This window comes from Scyliorhinus torazame, chromosome 15 (genome assembly GCF_047496885.1).
Source record: "Scyliorhinus torazame isolate Kashiwa2021f chromosome 15, sScyTor2.1, whole genome shotgun sequence".
Lineage (NCBI taxonomy): Eukaryota > Metazoa > Chordata > Chondrichthyes > Carcharhiniformes > Scyliorhinidae > Scyliorhinus > Scyliorhinus torazame.
In genome coordinates this window covers 61,692,511-61,708,288 of record NC_092721.1, presented here as the reverse complement: position 1 = coordinate 61,708,288, position 15,778 = coordinate 61,692,511, and the positions used below count along the sequence as shown (strand labels likewise).

General features: G+C 47.2%; 1 protein-coding gene across 1 annotated transcript in view; it reads left to right on the top strand.

The window, feature by feature from the left end:
• Positions 1–15,778, top strand: part of myo16 (myosin XVI) — an 875,686-nt gene that overhangs the window by 453,491 nt on the left and 406,417 nt on the right. The window lies entirely within an intron of this gene.

The following is a 15,778-nucleotide window of genomic DNA, read 5'->3' as shown; positions in this document are numbered from 1 at the left end:
AAATTGCCTTTAGTGTCCAGTTGGGTTGGGTTACGGGGATAGGGTGGAGATGTGGACTTGAGTAGGGTGCTCTTTCCAAGGGCCGGTGCAGATTCGATGGGCCGGATGGTCTCCTTCTGCACTGTAAATTCTATGATTCAATATCAGACAGCTCTGCTGGCCTCCAGACCACAATGAGATAGGTCTGTAGGCGCATGGAAGGGCGAGCCAGAGTCATAGTGGCCAAGCTGATTTTGTGGAACTTGCTACTCCTAGGCCCCACAAAAAAATATACATAAACATACCTTTGGATCTCTTTTAGTGACCCCCCACTAATTTTAGTCCAGTGGGCATAGTGAGTATTTCATTTAAACCACTTCATAAATGCCAGTCATGATCATACGGGGAATACGGTGTTGCGGTTGTGTCATTGGACTAGTAATCCAGGGGCCCAAGATAATACTCGTGAGATACGGGTTCAAATCCGACCACAACTGGTGAAATTTAAATTCAATTAATAATTCTAGAATTGAAAACTGGTCTTAATAATGGTGACCCTGAAACTATCATTGATTGTTCTAAAAACCTATCGGTTCACTTATATAATTTAGGGAAGGAAATCTGCTCTCCTTATCTGGTTTGGCTGACATGCGACTCCAGACCAGTAATGTGGTTGACTTCTGAAATGACCGAGCCAGCCACTCAGTTCAGGGACAGTCAGGGGAGGGCAAGAAATATTAGTCTTGTCAGCGATGTTCACATCCCATGAAAAAATAAAAGGAAGGGTGCATGCTTCTGAGCATCACATCGCCTGTGTCTACCTGAGGCCAGCTGCATGCCTGGTTGGGACCTCCCACTCACCTTGCCAGATAGGAGCAAATCACTGAAGTGTTTACAGCACTGAATCCAGGTCCGTTTATGTTGTGTGAAGGTAGAGGAGGTACATGTGTAAGCAGGATGTGTGACTCTCATGGCTTACCTTGTCATCTACTTCATGGGAAGCTCTTGAGTGAAAGTTGCTGCTCTGTGTGTGCTGTAAGAGAAAAGGGTTTGTCCAGCACAGGCTTGGTGACCTGAGTATTGCATGACCAGTGACGGTGTGGCAAGTCCTGTCCCACGTCGTCAATGCAGCTAGAATCCAAAATCTTCAAGGACCATTTGTGGCTTGTTTGACAGTGCTTCTGGGGGTAAGCATGGGAACGCTCAGTGTGCAGCCTTGTCGAAAGAGGAATACATTACGATGGGTTGTTGTGGGTGCGAAAAGGTCTAGGTTGTGAGTGAGGAAAACAATTGTTGAGCTGTGTTGCTGTGGTGACTTGCAGAGTCATGTGAGCTGCTGCATGATATTCCTAAAAAGTCAGTGATTATCAGGGATGAGGGTAAGGGTAAATTGGCTATATTGGTGTAAAACAGTGAACACAGTATTAGTTCTTGACTGAAGGAATGCAGTTAATGGGCCTTCTCACAGAACAATAATGTTTTAGCCATCACTTAGGGTGTTCAGGGCTGAAAGGATTAGCGTGGGACTGGAGAAACAGTATTGCCCACACGACGATGCAGGAGAGAGGCACATGACTGTTTTTAGTCAGAGAAAGCCCATGGGGATTGATAGATAATATCTGTTGTCTTGTACATTTGGAAATAGTTATTTTCATACAATAAGCAATTATTGTTCAGATATTTATACCTCCGTAATTGTTCCTTAGCCAGTCACAATCATCATACAACAACTTACATCAACAATACTTACAGTGCAACAATCAGAGTTATACCCTGGTCATCGCAAAGCCATTTACAGGGATACCACCATGAAATTGAATGCTGTTTTATTGGGCACAGCACTGGAAGCATCCACTTCTGCAGCTGACATCCTCCATGCCCGTACCTGGGTCCACACCCGATCAAAAGTCGCAAAATGCATAGTAATACCACTCGCGCCTCCTTCAGTCAAAGCTTCAGTGCAAAAGGGGTTCAGAGACAAGCTCACATTTTGGATGTCAGGAAAGGACCCAACTCTCCTTTCCTGCGTCGGGCACCAAAACCTGGCTGCTTCTATCTGTTTCACTGCTCGGATGAGCACAGATGCCTGCAAAATGTTAGTGTGTAAAACATGTCTGTTAGGGTGATCGGGAAGGAAGCAGCATTTTAAATCAAAACAACAACTTGAATTATTTACCCAATATAAGCAAAATTATTTGCTGTGACGTCAGTCCTTTGACTGTTGTCACAAGCTGGGACTCAAACAAATTTCCAATCGAGCAATCTCACTGGGTATTATACAAATAAAATTATTCTTAAACCTATTCCTTTCCCAACTCTGCCCAATTAAGTCGGGCTGGGAAGGTTGAGGAGGGCCTTCCCACCTCGAGGCTGATTGAGGCCCTTAGGTGACCAATTAAGAGCCATTTAAGAGCTGCATCAATTTGGGGCTGGGGAGGACCCACATCACATGGGCAGTTGCCAGGTATTCCGTGGTAGGCATGCTGAGTGGGTTGGGGAGCCCGTCCTGATTGGTCACCTGGCCAGTACGATAGGCTGCCCCCATCAGAGGCTGCTGTCATAATATGCACCCATGCACATCATGAGGTAAAAGCAGGCAGTGACAGACACCCAGGTGAACCAATCAACATACAGAAGAGAACACAACCAATCACCAGACAGAACACCAGAGGGGGGCTTCCAACTATAAAACACACGAGGCATCAGCACTCTGCCTCTATCCACTCGTGACAACTGCAGTGACAGTCAGGGTGTATAAATCAGTCAGCACCTACTACACGTGGGTCAGAGCTAACGTGGTCTAGTAAGTTAGAGTTAGTACACTTAGAGTAGTAGAGTGTCAACCCACAGCCAGCTGTGTGCATGGTTACAGAAGTTCAATAAATCACATTGAACCAACACCTACGTTTGGTGTATGCTTTACCGTTCATCTGCATCCTGTTGCAGTCCGTGTTACCCCAGGGTGAATAACACAACATGATACCAGGAGTCTACTTCATCTAAGTAATTTACCTTGAATTATTCAGTGACGATCAGCAAGTGCCTTCCAGCGGCATGGAGAAGATCCAGGCCTCTCCACAGCTCCGGATCTCTGGAAATCTCGGCGCCAACTGGCGGGTCTTCAAGCAGAAATTCAGTCTATACATTGAGGCTTTGGGGATGCGTCCGATGCCAGAAAAATCGTGCTGCTCCTATCGACTGTGGGGGACCAGGCCATCAAAATCTTCAATTCGCTCACTTTTGCCGACGGCGAGGACAAGACCAAGTTCCAGACCGTGTTAGCCAAATTCGACAGTCACTGTGAAGTCGAAACGAACGAGAGCTTTGAGCGCTATGTCTTCCAGCAACGCCTTCAGGGTAAGGATGAGCCTTTCCAATCCTTTCTAACTCATCTCCGCATATTAGCTCAATCCTGCAACTATGGTGACACCGCTGATTCCCTCATCAGGGATCAGATCGTGTTTGGGGTACACTCCGACGCCCTGCGGGAGCAGCTCCTAAAAATTCAAAACATGACCCTGCCAGTCGCCATCGAGACGTGTAAAGTGCATGAACAGGCGAAAAGTCGCTACTCCCGCCTTAAATCGGCAGAACAGGACCAACTTGCCTCCCACGAGGCAGAGAGGGTACAGGCCATCACCCGAATGCGGCGCCTTAGCATCGATGAAGGCGGCCATTTCGCGCGCTTTTCCCAGGGTCCCACGCATGCGCACCACGGACGGGAGAACGAAGCGGCCGAAGAACACACTGCGCAGGTGCGAGTGGCGTCTGGCCGCACTGCGCATGTGTGACGACGCCCGGAGCGTTACGACATCAACGTCATGACATGCCCGAACTGCGGCACCGCCCACTTAAAGCGGCAATGCCCTGCAAGAGGCAGGCGATGTTTAGATTGTGGGAAGCCTGGCCATTATGCAGCCTTGTGCAGGTCTGCACCTCCAATCGTGGGCCAGCGATCCCAGTTCTAACGCAAACAAGTTCTAAGTGTGCAGAGAAGGCTGCTGGATTCGGAACCTAGTAACACCACGGATCCAGAGGACGACTGCGTGGAGTCCCCATATCGCGGGGGCATCACTACCACATATGACAAGGCCTCCTCAAATTCAGCAACACGCCTACCCATCCTCAACGTGGATTTTGCGGACGAATGGCGTGCTATCGTACAAGTCAACCAATGCAGCATCCGGTTCAAGCTAGACACTAGTGCTTCAGCCAATCTCATATCTCATCTCCAACAAGTCTTTAGACGCATACATGCCAACGGCCTCAAGTTGAACAAGGCCAAATGCTCCTTTGGCATGTCATCAATCAAGTTTTTGGATGATCAAATATCCCAGCAGTGTGTGCAACCGGACTCGGACAAAGTCAAGGCCATCAACACCATGAAGACCCCGGAAGACAAAAAGGCAGTACTCCGCTTCCTGGGTATGGTTAACTTCTTGGTAAAATTCATTCCCAACCTCGCATCACACAGCACGGCTCTCAGGCATCTGGTGAAGAAGTCCATTGCCTTTCAGTGGCTACCCACACACCAAGCAGAGTGGCTCGAGTTAAAGGCAAAGCTCACCACTGCTCCGGTACTAGCCTTTTTTGACTGAGAGCGGGAGACAAAAAACTCCACAGACGCTATCCAGGACAGCATTGGTGTGGTGCTCCTCTAGAAGAATGACTCCTCGTCCTGGGCTCCAGTGGCCTATGCTTCCAGGGCCATGACTCCCACTGAGCAGAGGCATGCTCAGATAGAGAAAGAGTGCCGGGACTCCTCACCGGTATTGTAAAGTTCCATAATTACATCTACGGTCCACCAACCTTCTCAGTAGAGACGGACCACAGACCCCTAGTCCATATCATTCACAAGGACTTGAATGACATGACGCCCAGGCTTCAGCGCATTCTCCTTCGACTCCGCAGGTATGATTTTGAATTGTTTTACACACCGGGCAAGGTGCTAATCATTGCGGATGCCCTGTCTCGCGCCATCACCTCACCCTGTGAACAGGTCGACTTCATCCGCCAAATTGAGGCACACGTGCAACTGTGTGCCAGCAACCTCCCGGCCTCAGACGAACGTGTCGTCAACATTCGAGAAGAGACTGCCAAGGACCCTCTTCTGCAGCGGGTCATACATCACCTTGCAAATGGTTGGCTGAAATGGCAATGTCCCCAGTTCTTTAATGTCAAGGATGACCTAACGGCTGTTGAGGGGATCCTCCTCAAGCTGGATCGTATCGTTATTCCTCGCAGCCTCCAGAGCTTAGTGCTCAAACAGATCCATGAGGGACACCTCGGTAACGAGAAATGCAGGCGCAAGGCACGGCAGGCTGTTGATTGGTCTGGTATCAACGAGGACATATCCAACATGGTCCTCAATTGTGTGACTTGCCAGCATTTCCAGCCTGCTCAGCACAAAGAAACACTCCAGCAACACGAGACCATGACCTTTCCGTGGTCTAAGGTGGGAATCAACCTTTTTCACGCCAATAATGGGCGTGACTACGTGCTTATAATTGACTACTTCTCGAGTTCCCCCGAAGTGGTGAAACTGTCCGACCTCACATCAAGGACTGTCATCAAGGCCTGCAAGGAGACATTTGCCAGGCATGGTATTCCACTCACGGTCATGAGCGACAACGGTCCCTCGTTCTACAGCCAAGAGTGGTCCAACTTCGTGAAGTTATACCAGTTCAAGCACATTACCTCGAGCCCGCATTATCCACAATCTAACGGGAAGGTCGAAAAAGGGGTCCATATCGTGAAGCGACTGCTCTGCAAGGCTGCGGACTCAGCTTCTGACTTTAACATTGCGCTCCTGGCGTACAGAGCAACCCCTCTGTCCACCGGTATGTCTCCGGCACAACTCCTTATGAATCGTGACCTGTGGACGACTGTTCCTGCCATTCATTTACCAGACCTGAGTCACCTCCCAGTGCTGCAAAAGGTGCAGCAACTCAGAAACCGGCAAAAGCTGACATACGATGCTCATGCACCTGTGCTCTCTCCGGAAGATGCTGTGTGCACCAATTGCTTGGTGGGGGCTGGTCAGCTCCAGCTGTTGTTGTTCAACAGGCTGCTACCAGGTCGTTTGTGGTTTGCATGGCTGATGGATCCATTGTCAGGCGCAACAGAAGAGCACTACGCAAACTTGCCTGCCCACCACCGGATCTCATGTTCCCAGCTGTCGTTATGCCTTTTCCAGACACCTCGCTCCACGAGGCCACCAATCTGGCTGCAATCCCGCCTGTCAAGGCGCCGTCGTCCCCACCTCCACCTCTCAGGCGGTCGACAAGGATCCGACGCCAGCCCCAGAGATTGGACTTATAAATATTTCCTTTGTACATATTGTTCTAGACACCTAGACATCTTACATGTACATATGCATTCACTCGCCATTTGCTGTAAATAGTTAGATCTGTAAATATGCCTTATATGCTCTAAACAACAGACACATTTTTTTTAAAAAGGGGGAATGTCATAATATGCACCCATGCACATCATGAGGTAAAAACAGGCAGTGACAGACACCCAGGTTAGCCAATCAACAGACAGGACAGAACACAACCAATCACCAGACAGAACACCAGAGGGGGGCTTCCAACTATAAAACACACAAGGCATCAGCACACCGCCTCTATGACAACTGTAGTGACAGTCAGGGTGTATATATCAGTCAGCACCTACTACACATGGATCAGAGCTAGCCTGGTCTAGTAAGTTAGAGTTAATACATTTAGAGTAGTAGAGTGTCAACACACAGCCAGCTGTGTGCATTGTTACAGAAATTCAATAAATCGTATTGAACCAACGCCTACATTTGGTGTATGCTTTACAGTTCATCTGCATCCTGTTGCAGTCCGTGTTACCCCAGGGTGAATAACATGACAGATGCCTCCTCTGCACTCCATACCGATCCTCTTTTCCACTATCCACACTCCCCCACCACACCTCGTCCAGGCCAGCTTGACTGCTTACCTCCCCTTTGGACCTCATGGTTTCTCCTTCTCTTAGGCCTGCTGCAGTCCCAGCAATGGCCACCACTCCTGTTTTTGTTATTCGTTCATCTGATGCTGATGGGCCAGCATTTATTGCCCATCCCTGAGGGCATTTAAGAGTCAGCCCCATTGCTGTGGATCTGGAGTCACATGTAGGCCAGACCAGGTAAGGACGACAGATTTCCTTCCAGCATTTTGATTAGCCTGCAGTTCTTAGAGGGGGGATCCTCATCCTGAAGGCACTGGAAACTCAACGAGAGACAGTTAAATGCCTTATTGAGATTTAATTGCATCAGGGCTCCTAGAAATGGCCAGAGTGGGGTATCCACTGGTTCTCCAGCCAGTGGGACAGGGCCACCATGCAATCATTAATTTCAGCATGTTAATTAGGCTCCACCCAACAGAAAGAAATCAAAGACCAATCAATCCTATTTAGTAATAACCCTTTCCCAGAATCTGGAGCCTCCGTTTGGGTCTATCTCCAGTTGAAATGTAATACCACTTTCAGTTTTATCTGTGTGTTAATGTGAACCCATTCGCATTGGACACGGGAATATTTCTGTTTGTGCATCTTTTTTGCCTGTCACCCTTTTACTTAGTTGATAGTGCCATCTCCTGGGCCACCAGTTGTATTGCACTGTATTTTGCTTACAATATTAACGAACCAGCATGCATTTAAGTTGCACTTTATCTTATCGCTCAGAAATGTTTTAAACCATTTTGCATTCGGTTACTATTTTTGGAAAAACGTTCATCCTTGGTGCGTCCTCTTCCTCAGCTACGTTCCTCTTTTGACCTAATTCACAATGTACACTGAGATGTACATCTCCACTCTGTTTCATGCCCTGCAGTGCCTTTTTTGCTGGCAGGCAGCTTTTCCTACATCCAGACTTGAATAAGTCTTAAACTTTTCTAGCTCACTGCTAGGAAGACTGAACACATTGGGAGGGATTTTCCAGCCCTTCCCACCAGCAGGTCCGGGGAAGGTGACATTCCCCAGCAGGTTCCCCGGCGGATGGGCAGGTGAGCCATTCAAACCACCATGGACTTTGGCGGGACCAGAAAACATGCACACCACAGATTTTATTTTCTTTCCTGGCCATAGTTTCAGCCTTGGCGCCCTGTTCACTCCTGTGCTCAGTCCTGCCTGACACCCAGTTTGATTGGTTACTGGACAGAAGTGGAAATCTGGTGGCAGGAATTAAATACCATCATGTTTAGTGTATAAAAGCTGTTAAAGATATTCAACATATAACATTGCACTGGGTTATCTGTTAGCCGTTCTATTCACTGTCTTGGTCCACATAATACTAATCTTTATTATTGTCACAAATAGGTTTACACATGCGTCCTCTGCCATCTTTGCTTCTAGTATTGCGAGTGTGTGCATGCTCTTAATTATAAATGTATAACGTATTTTGCAAGACACTTACTGGTAAAATAGGAATTAAGAATACAGTAATATAGTACATTATTATCAACAATTACATATGCACAAGGATAACTGCAATAGATAATAATTACACAAACGCATGGAGCACTTACAATACTAAGTTCTGGCGAATTCACCACACCACAGCTTCAAGTCTGAGGAGATGTGCCGGTTAGCGTTTTTGAATTCTGAAGTACTTGTTCAAACACTTGTATGTTATTATGGGTGTCTGCGGAAGAAGTTCAAAGGCATAGGACGCGATCTATCGGCCTCGCCGTGCCTGACTCTGGACGCGATGAGGCTCGTGAATCTGTGAGAGGCTTCTCCCGTACCAGCCTCCCCGAACTAGCGCCGGAATGTGGAGACTAGGGGCTTTTCACAGTAACTTCATTGAAGCCTACTCGTGACAATAAGCGATTTTCATTTCATTTCATTTTCATTTCTCGTGAGATTTGCCGGCCTCGTCACGCCTCGCGAGGTCTCATGAGATCTCACAAGACGTCGCGATCTGGATCCTATACATTGAGGTCATGGCCAGATTTGCATATTCTAATGCGCAATTAGGCTCTCTTGAATCTGCCCAAATGGCCTCGCCTTGGAGAACCCAAGAAGTTGCCATTTAACACTGATTTCCATAAACGTGGACCAGGCGTTTTGGTACTTGGGGGTCTCCCAGGCGATGGGAGGTCCCTGGGTGGTTGGGCTCTGGGCAGGGTGGTATATTTGGCACCTCCGATGCCACCCTGGCTCCCTGGAAGTGGAACCTGGGTATCCTGACAGTGCCACCTGGGTGCCACCCTGACAGTGCCAGGGTGCCCAGGTGGAACTGCCAGGCTGGCAGGGCACTTCCAGGGTGCCAGGCTGGAAGTGCCAAGAGGTCCAGGTAAAATCGTGCCCATTCTGGAGATCGGGCTTGGGGCGCCCTGCCCTTATGAGGTGGGGTGTGAAGGGCGTGATGACTCCCTGATTGGTAAATTGGGGCGTTGGGGGGGGAGGGAGCCGTGATGGGAGTTCGAGAGACTGGGGCGTCATGGCAAGCAAAGTTCATCAGTGCAGGAAATGGGACTAAGTGCTGCTGCGGCGGGGCATTCCTCGGCAAGGCCCAGAAATGAAGCAGAGTTCCGTTTAATAGCGGGGTCATTCTCGGTGCTGCCACAGAGGCTGCAAAGTAGCTATTTACTGTAGTACAGAACTATGTACAGAAATACGAGAGTAGAATTCTTCAGCCCAAGCCATGCACTTTCTCCATTCAGACTACTGCCAGATTACTGCTGGTCAAGTAACTCCCTTCACATTATCAAGTGGACAGTACTGTTTCCCCATTCCCACATTAACCTGCCAATCCTGAGCATTCTGAAAATAAGGGATCGCTCAGAGGTGAGGTGGAATATTTTCTCTCAGAGTGCCATGAGCCTCTGGAACTCTCTTCCTCAAAAGTCAGTGGAAGCAGATTATTTGAATATTTTAAAGCAGCGTTAGATAGATTATTGAGTAACAAGTGGATGAGACAGCAGGCAGGAATGCGGGGTTATGATAACAATCACAATCTTATTGAATGGTGGAGGAGGCCCGAGGGGAATTTGTATGTTTCTATGTACCCTAATGTTACACTTCTCTCCAAGTCTTCATTCAAACATAAATTTAACTTTACCTGTTACGTCTTCTCCCCCAAGTCTCTGATCACAGGTTTTAACAGCTTGGAGGTTTCCCGACTCACACTGATTGTGCTCTGTTGAATTTTGGAGGATTCGTCTGAACTTGGATTTCTTTGTTCTGACTTGGCTGTTCTTAAATATATGCTGCAGTTTTTGGTGTTTTGTTTGTTGAAGGTTCAATACTAGTTAGTTTTCTTCCTCTCCTTGCTGTTGTAGTGTTCCACTAGTTCCCTGGACCACTAGTTCCGGTGGATGGATTAATATGGATGCACTTACTAAAGCATCAATATTGTCAGATGAATGTGATATTGTATCAGCAATTCCTATCACCTGGTTTTCAATTTTGATCCTCTCTGATGATTGGCCGAGTGATGAAGGGTCATGGTCTCACTCAGGTACTTGTTGACCCAGTTAGTCCATTTCCTTTTATGGCTGAAGAAAGTTCCCTTCATCTGTTTGGAAAGGAACTAGATTATCTGCCTCCGCAAACAGTGTACAAATACTGCACTGAAGGTCTAGCCGAGATTATCAGTACTGATGGACGGTTTGGGGATCTCCAACTTGGAGACTATACTCAATGACTTGACATCTTCTGTTATTTTGGTGGGGTAGCGTGCAACACAGGCTCAGAAGAGAAAATTACAGATTGCAACACACACCTACGGCCTCCAGTATCTGCTTGTTCCCGTATTGGAGCAGTTTTAGATACATGCCTCTAACGGTCGTCTGATTCCTCAAGGACCATATAATGGTGTGTCTGTTCCGCAGCCAGATGTTGGCTAGCCATGCTTCTCTAATGGACAAGATTGTCACCCTTGCCCCTGTGTTTAATTTAAAATGAATAATATGCCCATTGATGCACATGTCAGCATTCCAGAAGGTATATCTGGGATCTTTCACCTTGCCTAGGAAGCATTGTTGTTCTTCGTCATGGTGTGACTCTTCTATTTTATTGTTGGCTCTTGATGTGATGATTCTCTGCTGATTATCTGTACGTTTAGAGGTTTTTGACCTGCACATTTTCCCTCAGTGTCCCAGTTTTTTACAGTGGAAGCATTCTGCCATGCTTGCAGGACATTGTTTGTTCCTGTGAGGCTTTTTGGTGCCACAATGCTGGCATGACTAACTACCATCTGAGTTTTAATTTCATATGGAGTGTTTTTCGCATTTTGTTGTTCAATGAGGTGTGCATTATTGGGGGTCTTCTGTACCATGGTTCACCTTCTCCTCTCAATATGGCTCTATTTTGCTGATAGACCTCAGATCGCCTGGTCTTTCCATCCTTCCTCTCTACTCTCTGGCTGCAACATGTACAGCACAGGCCTTCCCATCTGATGGTTAACCAGACATTCAATCGACTTGGATACCAGCTGGGAGACAGATCCATTTTTAAAGTGAGGACCGATCATTGAATGCAACAAGACCCCCATATTACCCACATTTTGTGGTTTTCCAGCCTTTCCAAAACTGCGTCACTCACCCCCCACCCCTCCCTACGTCTTCCCACTCATTACTCTCATTGCTTTAAATATTTATGTATCTATAATATATATTTATATCAGGACCAATATCAGAGTTAAAATCGTAATTGAGAGTGTTTAGGGTAGTTCACTGCTCATTGGGTGGAGAGCCTTTGTCAGACTCCATCTGGAGCACTGTTTTCAGTTCTGGACTCCACATCACAGGTAGGGTATATTAGCTTTGGTAAAGATGCACTGCAGATGCACCAGGATGATACCTGGCCTAAAGGGTTAGATTATGCAGAGACTTGTCTTGTATTCTTTTGAGTGTAAATGTGGTTAAGATGTGAGAAGGGTGAAAAAGATAGATGGAGAAAAAATACTTCTTCTGATGGGGGATTCCAGAACTAAGGGGGAAGGGACATAACCTTAAAATTATAACCAAGCCATTCAAGAATGAAATCAGGAATCAGTTTTTATAACACAGGGCAGCACAAATCCGTAACAGTCACTCCCGGAAAGCTTTCGGTGCTGCGTCAAACAAAGAACAAAGAAATGTACAGCACAGGAACAGGCCCTTCGGCCCTCCAAGCCCGTGCCGACCATGCTGCCTGACTAAACTACAATCTTCTACACTTCCTGGGTCCGTATCCCTCTATTCCCATCCTATTCATGTATTTGTCAAGATGCCCCTTAAATGTCCCTATCGTCCCTGCTTCCACCACCTCCTCCGGGAGCGAGTTCCAGGCACCCACTACCCTCTGTGTAAAGAATTTGCCTCGTACATCTACTCTAAACCTTGCCCCTCTCACCTTAAACCTATGCCCCCTAGTAATCGACCCCTCTACCCTGGGGAAAAGCCTCTGGCTATCCACTCTGTCTATGCCCCTCATAATTTTGTAGACCTCTATCAGGTCGCCCCTCAACCTCCGTCGTTCCAGTGAGAAAAAAACAAGTTTATTCAACCGCTCCTCATAGCTAATGCCCTCCATACCAGGCAACATCCTGGTAAATCTCTTCTGCACCCTCTCTAAAGCCTCCACATCCTTCTGGTAGTGTGGCGACCAGAATTGAACACTATACTCCAAGTGTGGCCTAACTAAGGTTCTATACAGCTGCAACATGACTTGCCAATTCTTATACTCAATGCCCCGGCCAATGAAGGCAAGCATGCCATATGCCTTCTTGACTACCTTCTCCACCTGTGTTGCCCCTTTCAGTGACCTGTGGACCTGTACACCTAGATCTCTCTGACTTTCAATACTCTTGAGGGTTCCACCATTCACTGTATATTCCCTGCCTGCATTAGACCTTCCAAAATGCATTACCTCACATTTGTCCGGATTAAACTCTATCTGCCATCTCTCCGCCCAAGTCTCCAAACAATCTAAATCCTGCTGTATCCTCTGACAGTCCTCATCGCTATCCGCAATTCCACCAATCTTTGTGTCGTCTGCAAACTTACTAATCAGACCAGTTACATTTTCCTCCAAATCATTTATATATACTACAAACAGCAAAGGACCCAGCACTGATCCCTGCGGAACACCACTGGTCACAGCCCTCCAATTAGAAAAGCATCCTTCCATTGCTACTCTCTGCCTTCTATGACCTAGCCAGTTCTGTATCCACCTTGCCAGCTCACCCCTGACCCCGTGTGACTTCACCTTTTGTACAAGTCTACCATGAGGGACCTTGTCAAAGGCCTTACTGAAGTCCATGTAGACAACATCCACTGCCCTACCTGCATCAATCATCTTTGTGACCTCCTCGAAAAACTCTATCAAGTTAGTGAGACACGACCTCCCCTTCACAAAACCATGCTGCCTCTCACTAATACGTCCATTTGCTTCCAAGTGGGAGTAGATCCTGTCTCGAAGAATTCTCTCCAGTAATTTCCCTACCACTGAAGTAAGGCTCACCAGCCTGTAATTCCCTGGATTATCCTTGCTACCCTTCTTAAACAGAGGAACAACATTGGCTATTCTTCAGTCCAACGGGACATCACCTGAAGTCAGTGAGGATCCAAAGATTTCTGTCAAGGCCTCAGCAATTTCCTCTCCAGCCTCCTTCAGTATTCTGGGGTAGATCCCATCAGGCCCATAACTCCCATAAACTTATCTACCTTAATATTTTTTAAGACGTGTCATTTAAAACTTTCCGGACTGAGAGTGGTCATTTTTTTGTGAAGTATCAATGGATTTGGAGAAAATTATGAATAAATGCTGTCCAAGTACAGCTCAACCATGGTCTAATTGAATGCTGGGCCAACCTTGATGATTGAATACCCCTACTGTTCCGAATTGTTTATCATTGCATCAAATTCCAGCTTTAAAGAAATAGTTTATGGGCTGTAACTGCCAGCGGAGTGACAACTGAGTCAGATTGCCACTCCACTCCTAACTACTCGGAACTTGAAATTCAGCCCCCCTTATCTCGCCTGACCTTCCAACTCAGGTCAGGCAGGGTCTGTGTAGCGCAGCAGATTCCCGAAGCCTGCAGTAGATGGCAGCTCAGTCAAATGTAAGTTAGCCACGCCCCATATTTCAAGACACCAGCTGCTGTAAAGCAAGTAAGTTTGAAGGTCCAGCCATTTTAACAAGTCAGGGAGAAGTTAAGTGTGTGAGGTAAGTGGCTAGGATTTGGGGTAGAGTTTGATGGGGAGTGGAGGGGGTAAGGTGGGCCTCAAAGAGGGGTGGTGGTAGCTGGGCTTGGAGAGGGATGGCTGTGGGTCAGGCTGGGAGAGACGGGTCATTTTGGGTCGGGTCCGTAGATGGGGTTACGGGGAGGGGAGATGGTGGCATTATGGTGCTGATGGTTAATTAGTATTCTAGAGGCGCACGCTAATGCTGTGGGGTCATGGGTTCCAATCCCACGATGGCAGCTGGTAGAATTTAAATTCACTTTTAACAATCTGGAATATAAAGCTAGTCTCGGTAATGGTGATCATGAAACTAACAGCTATTGTTGTAAAAACTCATCTGGTTCACTGTTGTCCTTTAGGGAAAGGAATTTGCTATTCTTACCTGGTCTGACCTGCATGTGACTCCTGAAATGTGGTTGACTCTTATCTGCCTATTTAATTGGACTAACAAGCACTCCGCTCAAGGGATTTAAGTGATTGGCAACAAACGCTGGCCTTGTCAGTGACCCCTACATTCCATGAAATAATTAATGTTGGGAGGTGGGATGAGGAGTGTGTGTCAGGTTGATGAGGGATGGGGAATGGCAGAATGATATTTGGTTGGGCATGGGAGTGGTGGGAGGTTTGGACTGGGCCAGGGGAACTGGGGGCAGTTAGTTCATGTTGGGCCTGGGAAAAGTGGATCTGTTTGGGCTTGGCGGAGGGGTGATATGGTCGGGTCAGGTTTTGAGGGTGGGGGTTAGGTTTGTTTGAGACGGATTGCGTGGTTAGGTCAGGTTTTAGTGCGGCAGGGTTGGGTCTCGGGTTGGGTCTCAGACCTGATGGAGTAATGGGTCGGGTGGGGTTTGGAATTGTGTTGAGGGTAAGGGAGTGCCAGTTCAGGTCAGGCCTGCGGCAGCAGGCCGGAGCAGTTTAGGTTTGATCAGACCATCAGAAGGAGGGTCTAGAGGGGGGTCCTAAGGGTTGGGTCAGTGGGAAGGGTAATAGTTGGAGTGGTTAGGGGGTGTTGGAATCCTATAGGGGCCCAGTTTGGGCTAGTGCTATCGTTACCCAGAAGCTACAAGTGATTTCAATTCTTGGGTAACTATTGCTATAACATAGTCCGAACCATCCGAAGTTTGAACTTCCTGTACGATTTCCATGCAGTCCCTACCTGGGAACTTCTAGCAACATTCTCCAGTGTATCTTTGGGATACCCCACAGATATGCTGCTCTGGAGCTCAGAATTTACAGCCAATGTTTTTTCCCCCCAAATAACAGGATGCATTTTACTTAAAGAGAAGAACATAATATATTTTGTCCTCTTTCAATTAGAAGTGTCCAACTGCAAATCACAAAATCCAGGATTTATTAAAGCTCCATTTTTCCGAAAGTAAAATGTAGCTGGTGTTCTGGGACAGGGTTTAGAGAACCCCAAAGTGTATCATGGAGTTCACCTGACCCATAACTTTTAATAGATTGTGGTATGGGGAGCACACGGCCCATTCTACAGGCGTGGTACAGCAGAAATCGAAAAGTATTTTTAAAAGCAAAACAATGTTTATTCTATGAACTCAAGTTAACCTTTTTAAAACATACAGTGAACATCTTAGCAACCATCAATTCAAATACAACACCCA